Source organism: Macrosteles quadrilineatus, unplaced genomic scaffold (assembly GCF_028750875.1).
Source record: "Macrosteles quadrilineatus isolate MER2022 unplaced genomic scaffold, UCM_ALF_1.0 Scaffold_2__2_contigs__length_208266976, whole genome shotgun sequence".
Classification (NCBI taxonomy): domain Eukaryota; kingdom Metazoa; phylum Arthropoda; class Insecta; order Hemiptera; family Cicadellidae; genus Macrosteles; species Macrosteles quadrilineatus.
Window position 1 is genome coordinate 62,108,925 of NW_026542595.1, and position 17,370 is coordinate 62,126,294.

At 34.0% G+C, this 17,370-nt stretch overlaps 1 long non-coding RNA gene across 1 annotated transcript; it reads left to right on the top strand.

Moving 5' to 3' along the window:
- Positions 1 to 809: 809 nt before the first annotated feature.
- LOC128986839 (uncharacterized) lies at positions 810 to 5,745 on the top strand. The gene is made up of 4 exons (XR_008490161.1): positions 810 to 926; positions 2,099 to 2,327; positions 4,272 to 4,410; positions 5,681 to 5,745. It is a non-coding gene; the product is annotated as an uncharacterized LOC128986839 (long non-coding RNA).
- The last annotated feature ends 11,625 nt before the right edge of the window (positions 5,746 to 17,370 follow it).

A 17,370-nucleotide genomic window follows, 5' to 3' on the forward strand; every position in this document is an offset into this window, starting at 1 on the left:
TAACTTAACAAACTACTCCCCGGAATCCAGTGAATTCTCCAGAAGGCCTGTTAAGGTTGATAACCTTATTATGAACCTTAGCACTGTCAGTTGGGACTTGGTTTTGACCCTATTATCTGCTCAAGATAGTTTAAACCTGTTGTGGGACTGTTCTGACTCAAATCTTAATGTTTATGTTTTCCTTTGGTGGAGATGAAGATGTTTAAAAATAGAACTCGCAATTTGAAAAATAAGGTTAACTGGTACACCCCAGAGCTGGAAAAAATAATGATGTTTTATCAAGAAGTGAATAAAATGTACGGTAATGAGGACATTCTGGTTGTATCCAAAAATCTAAAGGGCAAGTACCGTGCTATCCGAGATGCAAGGAAGAGAAAAAAACGAAGAACTCATCGGGAGGTCTACGGGTGGGTTCCATAATATCGACAACCGTAGAAATTTATCGAAACTGAATTATTCCCAGTTTGTCGACACTGGAATATTCCCACTTAACCGACATCCCAAATAACCGACGTCGCAAATGATCGACACCACAAATTGTCGACATCCCATATTGTCGACAATGAAATAGTTTCACTTTGTCGACACTGAAATAGTCCCAGTATATCGACAAGCTCCCGTTCTTCGGAGCTACTCTTAAAAAGGAGTTGTTCTAATTCATCGTTCAGTTCCTCAACTCACGAGTCGCAATATTTGATTCCGAATTCCGACGGGCATCTACAAGCTGGCCATTTATTGACAAAAGTCAAAAAACTTTTATATTGTAAATATTTATCTTTTTTATTTATTTCCTTGTTTACAAGAAAATAGATGACTCGAGTGTTACAAACAATAGTTTTTAAGGAATAATGAGAAATAAGTTAATTTTTATAGGATAAAAAACTTAATCAACATGATAACATTAGTCCTACCAGACACTAACTTAGGTAAGTCACCAACAAGATCCTAAGATACAGCTTATTCGTAGGCTAATTCTGGATCATCAAGCAATATTGTAGCAAATGTTTGAATAGGCATTATCTCTAGGCTATTATGATCCCCATAGTTTCAATCGATATTAGCATAGCCCAGTTAAGAAACTGTACCCCATTCCTTTAGTTAGGTTAGGTTTTACCCTAACTAGCCAAACTTGATATAGGCCTAGGCCTAAGTTTATCAAATGAAATAATCAATATGACTGGGACGGGTGGCGTCGTCCTGTAATCCAGCTACTAGGAGGTCACGAATTGTGGATATTTAGGCATGCACTGTGGATTCGACAGTCCCTGGTGTGGATTAACGTCCGCACAGTGAGTACTTACTACGACTCTCCCCAGTACTATCGTGGTAATTAGACCAATTCGTATAGGCCTATACCTACCAAGGCAATAATGTGGTTCGGATTCCACTATAAACTGTATGTCGCTTAGTTGCCATTAGCTGTTTGGGACAGCTATGTCTAAGGAATGTCGGTCTTAGTCACTAACAAGACTACAAGATGGCTCCACTCATTCTACACTCATCTCCATTCAATACTAGTGGTTGGAATCACCGAATGAAAATAACCGAATCAATCGGTTATTGATGCTGAATAGACTAATTCGGTTATTTTATCCTGGTTCGGTTAAATTAGTCTTACTGTGCGATTCGGTGATTTAGTTGATTTAGTTTGTCACATCATCAGGTAATGTAACTAAAATTTATTCGGCGATTCGTTCGACTAAAAATCAACGATTGACGCTGAAAGACTAAATGCCATTCAGTTTCCCCTAGGATAAAAATTATTTGTGGTTTGTGATAGTGAATACTTAATGACTAAAATTGATTCGGTGATTCATTCGACTAAAAATAACCGATTGACGCAAAAAATAACTGATTGATTATTCCGTCATGGAAACCATTCGGTTATCCCATAACTAATTCATACTTGGCTTAAAATACCTAGACCTACTTTGTATGGTTGCCAGGTAATAAGAAAGAAAGTAGGCCTATTAAAGATAGAAATGGAATGAGTGTAGGACGTAAACTTTAAGTGCTGTCAAATATTCTAGAGCTGTTTGTATTTGGTGTAAGACTAGACTTGGATTATATCATTCATTGCTGATGACTTCAATGTTAGTTTTATAGATGATCCTGGAGCAAAGGCTGTAATTTAACCTGAACCCAAATTGGTCTCTTTTTTAAATATTGTCTTGAACCAATAAGTTAAGAGGACTAACTTTTCTGGACGACATTGCCATCGACATCACTGCAGATGAGAGAGAAAGAGAGACCAGAGTTGTGTACCCTGGAGGCAATTACCATACTGCTGTGATAATGTTCCTTGGTCTAACCATAACTTAAGTGAGGTGAGTCAATATTCTTTCTCCTTTGGGATAGATTCTAGGCTGTTTGTTAACTGAGTAATTCAAAGTTCAAATCGGTACTTTGGTAAGTATTATCCGGAGGCTACAGAAATACAGCGCTTTGTGGCGGTTAAGTTATGTTAGGTTGGGTTATCATGGAAAGAACATTTTTATGTCCTAGGCCTACTGTCCATATTTGGGTGGGTTTATTCTTAACTGTACAATATCTTTTGTTTGAATTTTTTGCGTTTATAAATTTATTTTATGGACAGAATTTAACCTTCATTCGATTTTTTTCATTATCAGCAAGTTTGGTTGGTTAGGTTAGGTTATGACAGTAACTGCCGGATGCCTAATCCACGTCCGGTTACTGGACCCGTATCCTCTGCGTAGATTTTTACGTACTGAATCCAAAGACCACTATTTTTCACTGCAGATGAATATTACTGAAACGGAATAAATCACCGCTCAAAATGTTTGAATAGTCAAGGTAGAGTGGATGACATTAACAAGTGGAATGAACTGTGGGTGAAGTAACTTAAGCCTACAGCTGATTGTTTTCAACACCAAGCAATTGGAAGCGACAACTTTATTTAATAAATATGATTCTGTCTTCGCTCATAGGCCTATTGACGTCACATCAATTGGCCCCGTTTAATATTAATGGCTGATCATATTTATCGGCGTTCCAATGCTCTAAGTCATAGCCTCCTCTACGTATTTTATAGGCCTGCCTAATGCCTACAATTGACTAAATTCTTTACCCTAGGGGAGCGAGCAGAACTTCAGTACCGGGCTCAAATTCTGCCAGATGGCCAATGGATTTTATTTATTGTTTTTATTATTATTTTTTTGTGAACACCACAGCCCTAGACCTAGGCTGAAGTGTGAAATGTGATTTAAAATTCCGGACTAGTGCCTGTAGCGTCCTAGGACAAAAAAATGTGTGTATACAGTTATTACATTAGTTATAAACTAATAACTAGGCGGCCTGTGCGCAAAATTACACATTTTAACATGATAACAGTAATAATAAAAAGGTTGTTTAAGTCAGTCATTCACAGTTTTCAAAATGAAGCGCATGTGAATTATTTTTCCAACTGTCACCTGACAAAGTGGCCTTCCTTGTACTTATTATAGCACAGAAAGTTGCTAATTGCTGCATTTACTTACTTTTACCGCGCTCTTTTTTTGCAGCACTCCTGTATTCCAACCAAACAACACAAAACAGCGTGGTTTTATTAGACACGTAATACATACGTACACTTGAAAATAAGTTGGCTACCCATTCAAGATATTACGACTACAATCAACTGGTACAGCTTACCATTTCACCAATGTTTGGATTTAACCTAACTTATAAACGTGTTGAACAGAGTTTGAAAGACTAATTATTTATATGTTTTATAATAACTGTAAGAAAAATAAAATTTGTAACACAAGTGCAAACTGCCTTTGCTGCACTCGAGATACTTTCCACACTCGCCTACGGCTCGTGCGTTTAAGCATTTCTCTCATGTGTAGCAAAGTACCACTTCGCCCACTAGTTACTATAGTTTTTGGTGGAACATGAGGATAATTTATAATCTGTATGCAAATTTATAGTTTTTTATAACAATTTAAAACTAGGCCCCTACTTAAAATTTATTTGGATTACATCTCGAAACATGTTGTTTGGAAATGACTTAATTAGGCTATAGCTTGCATTTTTGCAAATTAGGAAATAACAATGAATTAATATTTGAAGCAATTTATTTTGTCTAAACCAAATTATTGTTACAAATTCTAATATTTGTACTAACTTGACCCAGATTTGCTCAAACATTTTCCTATTAGCTGTGTACCTATTTGAATATCGCAAATATAGAAAGGAGTGTACACACTTGTATTATTTGTTAGACCAAAATTATTTGTATAACACTATTTTTTTGCAATATTTCTGTACAGAGCTGAAGCCTACCAGTAAAATGGGGGTGTTGTAATTAATATCCTCCGACACTGGAGGATACAGGGGAGAGGTGTCAGAGGAAGAGGAGATGGAGGATGGGGCGAGTTTAAGACTAAGATTGAAGAAAACTAACTTATGGTAAGTTTTGCCATTTACTTAAATTTAATACTTATAAATCCAGGGCCGTGTCCATTGCCCCAAAGCCTATGTTGCATAACCCTCCTGAATTACTAGTATTTAACCAGCATTTTAACTGGAGAGGTGCCCAAAAATTTGCTTTGTTTTTTAGGTAATGTAGGCTATATTTTTTGACACCATACAGTAATTATAATTATTTTGAATATGTCATAGTGTTTACATTTGGTTAGTACTGAAACAGCAATAATTTTAAGACAAATGGAATAGCCCTGTCAACAGAAGCAGTTGAAACAAGTAGAAAAATGTACAATAGTTCAAACCATTTATTCAAAATTTATACAAAAGAAACCCAAACAGATCTCGTTATGCCAATAAATTCCAACGCCCTATGACAACACAAAATGACAAGTTTTAATTCACAATCACAGAATGTTCCAAATTTCAATAACTACGGAAATGAAAAAGCAATCATTGAAAACTTAGCAAAAACAAATGGGTCGTATTTTTAAACTATAAATTACAAATTAATTTTTTTTTGTAAGTTTACTCTATTTTCTGACAGTGAATTCATGTGCCATATATATTTGATCAGTATTGTGTTAACATTTTCACAAATTATTATATTAATTTAGCTGCTTTTAAATAAAGTTATACTATGGTATTGTTTAAGTATGAGGTAGGTTTCTAAGTACTATACTAAAGATTATTTATGAATTTTTTGTCAAAAGATTATACGAAATTCAATGATATTCATACGTATGGGATTTGAGTTTGAACTGATTACACATAACCAAATTATGTCAAACATGTTATTTGTTATATATTTTAGTTTAATTTAAATACATCTTGTTGACAAATTGGCTAACTATTCTTCGTTTAAACCAATAGAGTAAATGATCAAACACAAAAGCGGTTGAAAAACTACCCAACTTCAAAAGCTACTAGGGCTATCGCTATGCGTTCCATGTAATATCTTGGGTTTCAAGGGTCGTTTCAAATATGGGTTCGCAAAACGGACAGTTGACGTATGACATCTTAAAGTTGTTCGCACTACGGACAGATTTTACCCTGTTCGCAAATGCACACAGTGTCCGCCGTTAGGGTAATACGGCCCTGATTTGGAGGCCTATGTTGGTGTGGGACCTGGTGCGAATTGCATCCCCCCCCCTAGGTACGCCACTGAGCACATTAAATAATAATAGTTTGCATAAAAAGACTTCTTGTTCAGAATACAGTTTTCAATATTAATTTTTGTTCTGTTATATTCCAGGCCTGATGACAGGGTGGATGGCGATGGAGGCATGGAGGTTGGGGGAGAGAAGGCTGAAGAAGTGACAAATCAGTTTAGATTCATTATAATGATTAGTTTAATATTTATTTTGAATACCAGTATACTTTTATTTACATTTTTTTTTCTCATTTATATGATTTAATTAAGAAAATTTTATTATTTTTATAAAGATGTTTTCTTAAATTTTTAATATTTGTTTGTACTTCTGCCTGGTAAAAAACAAAACTGTTTATTATGTTTGTTAAAATGATTACTTCCACTAATGGACCTTGTCTTGGGTGAAAAGAGATATCTTGATATTTAACTAGCAGGGTGCCTGTTCTATCTATGGGCGGGGATCTTATAAGTCAGTTGAAACCTTCTTATATTTCGATATTTGGTAAATTAATCATTTCCAACTTTATATAGTATAGATCGCTATTTCTGTATTGATGTACTGAAATGAATAAAATTATATGAAATTAAATGTTGTTTTTTATATATTCTGATGAAACACTATTGATAAGGCATAACAATATTCTAAAGTTTATAACAGCTGATGTTTGTGTTTTTATTAATGACTAGTGTACCTGTTGCTCAAATTCGAGCAATTGCGAAGCATTACAGGCGACTCAAATATGATAGAAATACAGTACTCACGATCTACATAACAGTTAGATATAATCAAAATATTTTGTAAATGTCTTATCTTTTTTCAAAAAAGCTGATCTTGTTTTTTTAGTGTTTTTAGTGTAAGAAAAAAACTTTTTTTCTATTTCTTCTACTTGGTTGTGATCTATGACTTTTTCTATGTTTACTTTGTTTGCAAATCGGTTATTTCAATGATTGCTCCAGAAATGTAGCACAGTGTTAATACAGTTTTATTTTTAGCCTATCTCAAATTTTCCAGGATTTCTCGCTCTTTTCCATTGTAATAATTACACCAACCCAAGTTTCGTCTACAGATGCAATATGCCAAAGAATATCACCTATGTACAATCTCCAAGTAGTGGTAAAAAAGGCAGAAACCAACCCATACAATAGATATAAGTTAACTCCATAAGAAATAATTGTAAAAGTTACTGTGATATTAGGATTTTCCACTGATTTGGTAATAGAACATTATATTGCAAAACATGACACGATGCAGAAGAAAATAAACTTTAAAATCAGAAAAATCCATTGCAAATACTGTACTCATTTTGACAAATTCAATAAATCACAATTTAAATATTAACAGCTGTTGCATTAAAAAGTAGTGTAGAATTATGCATATGGTCGTAATATAAACAAATCTGAAGAGACAACTTTATAGGCTTCTGGGGCAGAGCCCCAAGGGAATTTACCTATTTCCTCTTTTGATAGCTCATCTACAAACCAATACCTTTCTTTAGAGACCCCTACCAAGTTTCTACGCCCAGCCGTTCTCTCAAATTAGCTGTGACAAAACCCCAGTTTTCCTCCATAAGAATAACATGGGATAGGAATTTAAAGTCCACGGGGGCAGAGCCCCAAGGGAATTTACCATGTTTCTCTTTTGATGGCTCATCTACAGACCAAGACCTTTCTTTAGACACCTCTACTGAGTTTCTACGCCCAGCCGTTCTCTCAAAATAGCTGTGACAAAGAAAAACAGTTTCAAATTAACATATAGATTTATTGTATTGTGACTTTTGAGTGGTTGAAGGATTTGTGGTGATTTGGTTTTGAGGAGATTGATGTTCCTAATTTTTTAAAGTTATCTATATCTATCTATCTATATCTATATCTATTTACTTATTTAATACGCAAGCAGGTTTTTTGTGACAATTACTCCTCCGAAACTACTGAACCGATTTACATGTTCTTGGTGTCATTGGAAAGAGCGTAACGTGAAGTTGTGCAGGAAACTTTCTTTTTAGGGAAATAATTAGAGGGTGAGGCCCTGGGGCCCTTTAAAGTTTCGTATTCTTCCATAAGATTGACATGGGAAACAAATACATTTATGAAACACCAGCTTTTGTCAGAAATTAAAAGCGAGAAGGAGGACATATGTTAATTGTAAACAGTCAATAAGTTTGCTAATTTAACAGTTAGTTTTCTACAAAACATTTACTTACTTGGTTGAAATGAAATAGTTACTATTTGAATTTGGGTTGGCGTAAATATTACAATGTAAAAAAACGAGAGCAATTGCTCGATTTCGAGCAACAGGGACACTAGTACTTATTTAATACGCAAGCAGATCTTTTGTGACAATTACTCCTAAGAAACTACTGAACCCTTTTTTTTAGGGAAATAATGAGAGAGTGAGGCCCTGGAGCCCTTTAAAGTTTCTTATTTCTCCATAAGATTAACATGGGAAACAAAAATTGTTATGAAACTCCAGCTGTTGTCGGAAATCAAAAGTGAGAAGAAGAGCATAGGTTAATTGTTAACAGTCAATAAGTTTGCTAATAAAACAGTTTGCTACAAATATTTGCTGACTTGGTTGAAGTTCGTTTTCAAATAACGCCTGTAATACTTAGCAATTGCTCGAATTCGAGCAACACAGGGACACTAGTACTTATTTAATACGCAAGCAGGTTTTTTGTGACAATAGTTTTGTATTTCTCCATAAGATTAACATGGGAAACAAATATTGTTATGAAACTCCAGCCGTTGTCAAAAATTAAAAGTGATAAGAAGAACATATGATAATTGTAAACAGTCAATTAAGTTTGCTAGTTTAACAGTTTGCTACAAACATTTACTGACTTGGTTGAAATGAAATATTTACAATTTGAATTTAATAATACAACATACTTATTTTATCTTAGCATAGCTTTCAGCTCATATTTACTTTATTTGATACATTAGTGTTTTGCCACAACACTGATTAAATTAAACCAAGGAAAATACCGGTATCATAAAACTGCAGTACACAGTGTTCTTTTGTTTCTAAAATCTATGAAATATCTGTTACTATGTTTACTTAATGGTAAGTGTGAAAATGTAAAGGCAATTGATAATGGAACTGATTTAAAGAACTGGTTTGTATATTAAGTTGGTTTTTGATATTTTTAGAGTAGAATCAGAGATGCAATGAAACATATACTGTATTTGCTATTACATTTTTTAGTCCTTGATGCTTTGATAATCATATTAATTTGTCTGCTGTCTTTAACACTAAATTATTTGTTTCACATTGTTTATAGTACCTATAGATATAGTTTCTTTAATATTTCAAAAGACTGTATTGATAAGGCACAGCAATATTTCTAAAGTTTATAACAGCTTACTTAGTTTTGCTAATGATTTATTGTGAGAGAAGAAACTGAATATGGAAGGATTTGTGATTTAATATAAAGAAGAGTTAAATTTAAAAAAAAAACGTTCATTTAAATCTAATAATTGGTTTTTTTGCAACTTCAAAGTTGAAATCAAAAATGTCAATAATAAATTAAAAGATATATGTAACTAAGGGAGATGAAGGTAAATAATGTATGTCAAAGTTTTATTCGAGGATTTGGTCAGTTTTCCGCATATCAGCCAACACAAGATTTAAAATTAATCAAAACCAAAATGGTGGTATCCACTACTTACCAGATTTAAAAGTCATAACTTAAATGTTTCTATTAAGGCCATAAACGTTGAATTTTGTTTCTAAAAGCGTTGGGGGATGTGTAACTATTATATGTAACAGATGTAAAGATTAAAATGTTTCTGTTCTGTATCCTCTTCCCGTTGCAAAGCACGGGTACAACAGCTAGTAAAGGGTGTCCCAGTAAGAACGCCGGATTTTAGGAGCGTCTTATTCTTATCTGTATTTCAATAGGAATTTCCAAATTATTAGTGATTTAATCAGTATTAGGTCCCATTTGTAGTCATGAATCGTTACACGACGGATCAACACGTGATCATAGTTAAAGTGCACTACAAGTACGGGGAATGTTTCGCTGAAACGGTGCGGAAGCTGCGCGCAATTTTCGGCCGAGACAATGCGCAAAAGTCATCTGTCCGAAGATTGATTTCTAAGTTCGAAGAATTTGGCTCAGTTTTGGAAATTAAAAGCCCAGTGCGCAGTCGGGCAGGTCGCTCCCTTGAAAATATTGATGCTGTACATGATAGTGTAGAGGACAACGCAAGAACATCAATTCGTCGGCGTAGTCAGCAGTTAGGCCTAGCTCGGAGCACAGTACAAAGAATTTTTGTATAATACATGTTCCCTTACAAAATTCAACTCACACAAGAGATCAAAGCCAAGAGATCCCATAAAACGGCTTGAATTTGTAAGATAGGTGGTTGGAAATCAAGCTGAAAATGACATGTTTTCAAAAACTTTGCTGTTCAGCAATGAAGCACACATTCATCGTGCGATTAACACCGAGTGACTAGTTTCTTTGAGGATATTTAAAGTCGCTTGTTTGCGCCAATAATCCTTAAAAAATCCAAGACATGAAGGAGGAAATTATTTGTGCCATTAATAGAATTCAACAGCAAGTTGGTGAAAAAGTTATGGAAAACGTTGTCAAACGATGTCGGGCTTGTCAGCAGGCAGCAGGTGGGCACTTAAGAGACATGATAATACATTACTAATCGGAGATACTATGCTTTAAGATTCCTGTTTCATATTGTAATTTTAGCGAGAAAATATATGGTTTATTAAAATTTTAAATCCGGCGTTCTTGTTGGGACACCCTTTAGTCTATAGAATAATATGGAATAGTAATATATAAATTTTATAAATATTACTCATGAGCTACTTTACAAAAGAAGATTCTCCACACTTCCAGTTTGTTTAGAAGAATCCTTATAAATAAATCAGCTGATTGAATTACTTAAAATGTGAAGAATATTTGTTGGAGACCGCTCGGGGAAAATCATTAGTTTACTCTAAAAGCAGTCTTAGTATTGCAGATATGAATCCATTCCCGACACTCTGCACTGCTAGCCTTTACTAATTCTTTCACCATTTCCTGTGTCGTGGACATGTTTCCATCCCTTCTCATAGCATTTCAGTATTGCAAATACATTATTCTAACTGCTACAAACTGTTTCCAGTTCCCATACTCCACACTGCTCACCTTTTCTACATAGCATTTTAGGATTGCAGATACCTTAATATAATCGTCATAAAAGGTTCCCACACTCCGGACTGCTCACCTAGACTACTTCCTTCACCACTTCCTACGTCGCGGACCTGTTTCCCTCCCTTACCATAGCATTTGAGGATTGAAGATACCTTAATCTAATCGTCATAAACAGTTCCCACACTCCGGACTGCTCGCCTCTACTACTTTCATCATCACTTCCTACGTCGCTGACCTCTTTCCTTCCCTTCCCATAGCATTTAAGGACTGCAGATACCTGAATCTAATCGTCATAAACAGTTCCCACACTCCGGACTGCTCGCCTTTACTATTTCCTTCACCACTTCCTAGTCGCTGACCTGTTTCCCTCCCTTTCCATAGCATTTAATGATTGCAGATACCGCAATCTAATCGGCATAAACAGATCTCACACTCCACACTGCTACCCTTGACTACAATGTATCGAGTAATATTCAGTATAATCTTTGCTTAATTATAGTAACAACTGATGTTTTTCCTTTTGTACTGTATTTTGTAATTGCTAGTACTGTGAATAGACTACTTACAAGTCTTTTGTTTACTTTTTCTTGTTATCTAATTCAGCCAAGATGGTTACTAAGCAACCCATAAGACTAATGTTAAAAAAATGTGACTTTCAGTTTCATTTTTCTACGTAGTTAGATTTTTGTTGGCAGTTCTAACTGCAGTAAACTCGTTTTCAGGCCAGTAATAAACTATTTACAACATTTGAAGAAAATCGTCGGAGCCGTTTTTGAGATCTTGGTGCAAGCATACATGCATACATACATACAAGCAAACATTGTTCATATTAGAGTACTAGCTGTACCCGCGGGCTTTGCCCCGCTTAACTTCATAAGTATTCGCATGGCTCAATCACGTCCTGGTTGAAGTTCGTTCGCTACGCTCACTCACCTTCAGGTTGGAAATCGTTCGCTGCGCTCACTTGTTTTCAGGTTAGCTCGTTTGCTACGCTTACTCGCCTCCAGGTTGATGTTCGTTCGCTACGCTCACTCACCTTTTGGTTGCAAATTAGCTGTTGTCATACATTTTAAAAAGTCATCCCTTTTATTGTTTTACAGTACTTTTATAAAGGTTTTTATGTTTTAATATTTAACATTGGAGAATTTAAACGTTGTTAAGTGCACAGGTGTGCTGCGATTGGGGTTTAATACATTTGGACTTATTCAAAAGTAAAATAGTTTTCTGTGCTGCAATCTGTAGAAACACTGTGGCACTATTTAAAATCATGACTAATGCTAATACAGAATGTTGTAGTTATTCAAACGTACAAAACAGTTGGTGAAAGTAAACATCTGCTTTTAAATTATATTTATTTGTAAACATTCTAGATCAAAAAGTCTGACATTGGCCCACTTAAAACCCTCTGGGGCAGAGCCCTTTTGACGGATCTGCACCAAACTTCACTCGAACCATCCTTGAAAGATGCTTAATAATGCCTGAAAGTTTCATTACAATCATTTGAGCGGTTTCGGAGTCCATAACGTATATACACATATATATACATACATAGTTCCTCTTTTATAGATTTAAATAGGATATTGGTAAGAAATCTTGTACCATTCTCTTATTTTAGTTTTTATTTTAGCTGTAGTTGTACTGACGTTTTCCAGTAATATAACTGCATTTTCAAAATGCCATTTTGTGGAAATAAAAGTTCTTGATTCTTGATTGCGGTTATAGACGAATCTAAACAGTCAGATATATATTAAGCAACTTAAAAAAAAAACATGAAGAATATACACATCATGTTGTCACAGTGGTAACAATCTGTCACCAAGGTAATCTTTAGTAAACCTACCTAAAGTCAGATCAAATAAATACGCGCAAGAAATGTTTACTGGTAACAGCTTTAATTCGGGAAAGAAAACATACAAAAATAATGCCGGGTCCAAAAAATGCTAAAATATTTTTACAAGAAGCGCTTATTATTTCAAAGCACTATTAAATATCGTGAGTCAAAGGTAATAGAGTAGGCCTAAACAAACAAACAATAAATCTTCATAAATAAAATTAGAGTTTAGTCTGTACATTGCTCAGAATTATATATTTTTGATTATTTTTACATTTTATACATTAGAGAAGCCGAAACAACTCAAACAAGCCTTATCTCAATTGCTGTCTATCTCTCCAGCACTATACAATGCCCGAGCGGAAATACCATTGATATCATAAAGCTCACCCAACGATGTGAGCGTGAGCCTCCCAACGGCGTACTGTACTTTTCTGTACTATTCAGTATATTATGTATATTCAGTACTGTACTATTCAAATTGTCTAGGTCTAGTAAGGACCGTTTCCCGACTGTACACAGGATATGAGCATGTATTGTCATTGACTAGTCAATTGTATTGTATATACAGGGTGGAACGAAGTTAGTGTTAAAAAATTTTATGTGTTAAACTACTAAGTATTGGTGACAAAATGGCACCAATTTAAGTTTCCATACCCTCACAGGTAGGGAATAACGGACAATTTAAGATTTTTTCAAAATATTTGTATTTGCTTACATAAAATGGCCATAAGTGCACTAAACATTGTTTTTATTCCGAATTCATTGTCATTTTTAGAATCCTCGTTAAATTTCCAATATTAATGTTACAAATTCATTGAGATGAAACATCTGCATAAGCCCTTATTTGGCAGTGGAAGTTTGAATTTGTGATTTTTTAGAAAAAAGTAATAACTTTTTCCAAAATGTTTCCATACTACACTAAACTTTAGAGAGTGTCAAATATTACTAAAAACTTCTGCAGTTAATAACCTTTAAAATGATGTATAAACATCTACTGTTCGTTTGATTTGTCGCTCTCAAATTTAAGAATTTCTCTTGAAAAACAAGGAACGGCTAATGTTTAATTTCCTGTAAAAAAACATGTATTGGCTTCAAAGATATGGCAGCAGCTGCTTTAAAAATCATGTTTAAATGGTTATTATTGCAATTTTCTGAATCCTTGTAAAATTCCTAATATATTGAGGAATTGTTAGGATTAACACTTTATGAACCTATGTTTTGTGACGTATCTTTATTTAGGGGTTTTTTCTTATTTATTGGCATAGCTTGAATATCGTTTACGGTGTTAGTTCTATGGTACATTCAACCAATGTGCGAGATTGACTTAATACACAACTTAAATGATAACAATGATAAAGAAGAGTCATTGTGTCATGGTGTGGCTTGTTGGCATGCCAGGTCGCCAGACCTTAAGTCCACTAGACTTGTTTTGCGTGGCTATGTGAAGTACTTGGTCTCTTCATTTTTAGTGGAAGATAATAAGGAAATTTACAACTGGATAATGAATGCAGATCTGCTAGTCAGAGGAACGTTGTATTTTAATGTTACTGTTGGTGCCACTTGCAAAAAAACTTGGCTGTATATCAGGGAAAATAAAGGAGATTTTGAAAAAAAAACTCAAGTAGTTGGCATCAAATAGAAGGCAACTATTAAAACGTTAAGGAAGTAAGGAACCGTTATTTAAGTTTCGAATATTGTGTGTTTTAGAATTAACTTTTATATTTTGTGTAAATAAGTTAAACTACGTATTTCTGAGGTTTTAACAATTATTTTAGTAAAGAAATATATCACTTGGCTGAGTTATTTCCATTAGCATGTGTCTAAGAACTACAATCAATTAATTGCTATACTTTACTTAGGCTAATTTTGGGTTTTCAGTGAACATATTGACAACATTGTAAAGTGTAGTATCTACATAATTTTAGAGGTTACTCCATTGGAAGTATTTGTTCATGCTTAGAACAAAAACCATGTGTAACTTTAAACAATATTCAATGTATTCAAAATATAAAAATTAAACTAGTTTAACACGATTTCACAAAACACACGTTTTTATGGATGTTAAAATCCCAATAGATCTTTAATATTCTTATAATAAACCTCACAAGGATTCTAAAAATTACAATAAACCCTATTCAAATATAATTGCTATTCCAGCTATTGCCATATTATTTAAGCAAATACATGTGTTATTTTAAAGGGAGGCGATTTTGGCCATTCCGTGTTTTTAAAAGAGAAACTCTTACATTTGAGAACGACAAATCAAACGAACAGTAGATGTTTATACATCATTTTAAAGGTTATTAACTGCAGAAGTTTTTAGTAATATTTGACACTCTCTAGAGTCCAGTGTAGTGTAGAAAAACTTTGGAAAAAGTTATTACTTTTTTCTAAAAAATCAGAAATTCAAACTTCCACTGCCAAATAAGGGCTTATGCAGATGTTTCATCTCAATGAATTTGTAACATTAATATTGGAAATTTAACGAGGATTCTAAAAATGACAATGAATTCGGAATAAAAACAATGTTTAGTGCACTTATGGTCATTTTATGTAAGCAAATACAAATATTTTGAAAAAATCTTAAATTGTCCGTTATTCCCTACCTGTGAGGGTAAGGAAACTTAAATTGGTGCCATTTTGTCACCAATACTTAGTAGTTTAACACATAAAATCTTTTAACACTAACTTCGTTCCACTCTGTATAGTTGTTCCTTCATCTTTTCCTTAAAATACTCACATATGGTGGCGTCGAAATAATAACTCTACTTCAGTAAAGAACAAATTTAATATTACACCCTACAATATGAAATATTTTGTCCAACTGAAAAGAAGAGTGATATAATTTCGAAACCCCTTAATAATTGTACATTTAAAATACAGCAATACAATTATTATTATCAATTATCAATTACAACATATAATTAAAGCTCCATATAAAGAATTGTGTCAGTAAAAAGGTCAGGATGGGTTTATTCGCCAAATCAATAAAACACACAGTTAACGTAATCTATATTGCTTTCATTTAACAATATATAGTAAGTGTACTATTCCTCCTGTAGTTGCCCGATTGCACCTATGGTCAGGGATTAGTACCTACGATTGCACCGACAGCCCTTTTTTGGGGTACCCGTTAATACTAATGTTTGCATACTTTTAATCTTTAAGTACGGTATTTAAATTATCTAACGCGGTAAAACTTTGTTTATTTGTTAAATAACAAACATTGTCAAGGTTGATTATACATTGCATGAAAAATACATAGAACCTAAATTGCTTCTCGCCAAATACACACCAAGCTTATACACATGTCTGGAAATTCTGCGTCAGCGAACTATAGCCATAGATGAACTAATATTAAAATTAGTACCTATCCTTATTAAAATTGAAGGCCTTTTGGTTGAATAAGGCCTTCATCAGGGAATTTTGGGTAAGTCACAGACTCCACATACAGGCGTACGTAAACAGAGAGCTTCTTTCTAATTTTTCTTCTGGCCCAAGAACTGTAAGTTGAATGGCCTTTGTGAAAAACGCTTAATATATGAATATAATTTGAGTAAAACTTAAGTGTTAAATAGTCGATGGTGTTACGTTAATTCAACTTTACAGCTATCCTACCATATAATGTAGCCTATACCATATACGAGAGAGGTCGTCCAGTGGCCAAAAACTCGACCAAAATAATCTATAAGGTACAGGGTTCTATATTTCCACCCGCACTGTAAATAAAACATGCGATTGGAATTTCTTCCATTTGTTTTGATTTTCTGTTTATATTTCGTTGTTATTTCGTCACCAGCACGGTACACCATATTATGGCCCATATGCAATTTTTTACTTTATTTAATTTACAATCTGTTCAAGTTGAACAATAAGCAAATGATATAAATAATCTTACTAAATATTATAAACTAGCTGTTTGCCCGTTCTACGTACGGGAATCTTTGAAACCTAATATTCAGAACAGGAGTTGGTTTGCATATTTAGTGTGCATTTTTCCAGATATGCTGGCAAAACTATTACTGTTTGGGAATACCTATAAACCTTCGCAAATACAATATCTGACAGTTTCAAAGCCAAAACCATCATACATTCACACAAACAATAGTTATTTTATAGTTATTTTTGTAAATGTTAGTTCGGCTTCGCAATTAAATGTCACCCGATCGTGTTAGTCCATATCTAATGACAAAAGGAATTGCTTTATAGATCTATGAGGCATAGCCCTAAGCACAGAAAACGTACTACTATAACCCAGAATGCCAACCGCATGGTAAAAACTTTTGACACTGGTTAAAAGTAGTTAAAATACTAAATCAAAATCAAAAAAATCAAATCAAGTCTGCTTTATTTCCAAAAATTTTTTACAATATATACATATACAAAATACGAACAATAGTCCCGCATAGGCCGTAAAAGACCTGTGCGCGGGACGAGCTCTATTACAAATTAGAAATATTCTTAAAAATTAAAACTAAATTAATCAAAATACTATTTACAACTAAGCTATGAGACAGCTACAGGAACAGTTAATGCTAAATAAAAGGTAGTCGAGTGAATGGAGTTGCAGTTACTGATATATGTACGCTAAATATTGTTTGGTGTACTTGTGTATAATTATTGTTAGGTATTGTATACTGAACCGATAAGTGTCTCAGACTGATCGAGCCCAATCTCCGACAGCCAACTGCTTACCGAACGTTTATAAACTGGAAGAGATACTACCTCAACCTCACTACTGCACACTTTACTTTACTTTTTTAAAAGAGGTGTTGGCGGCCTCTTTTAACCTTGCATTGCATTTG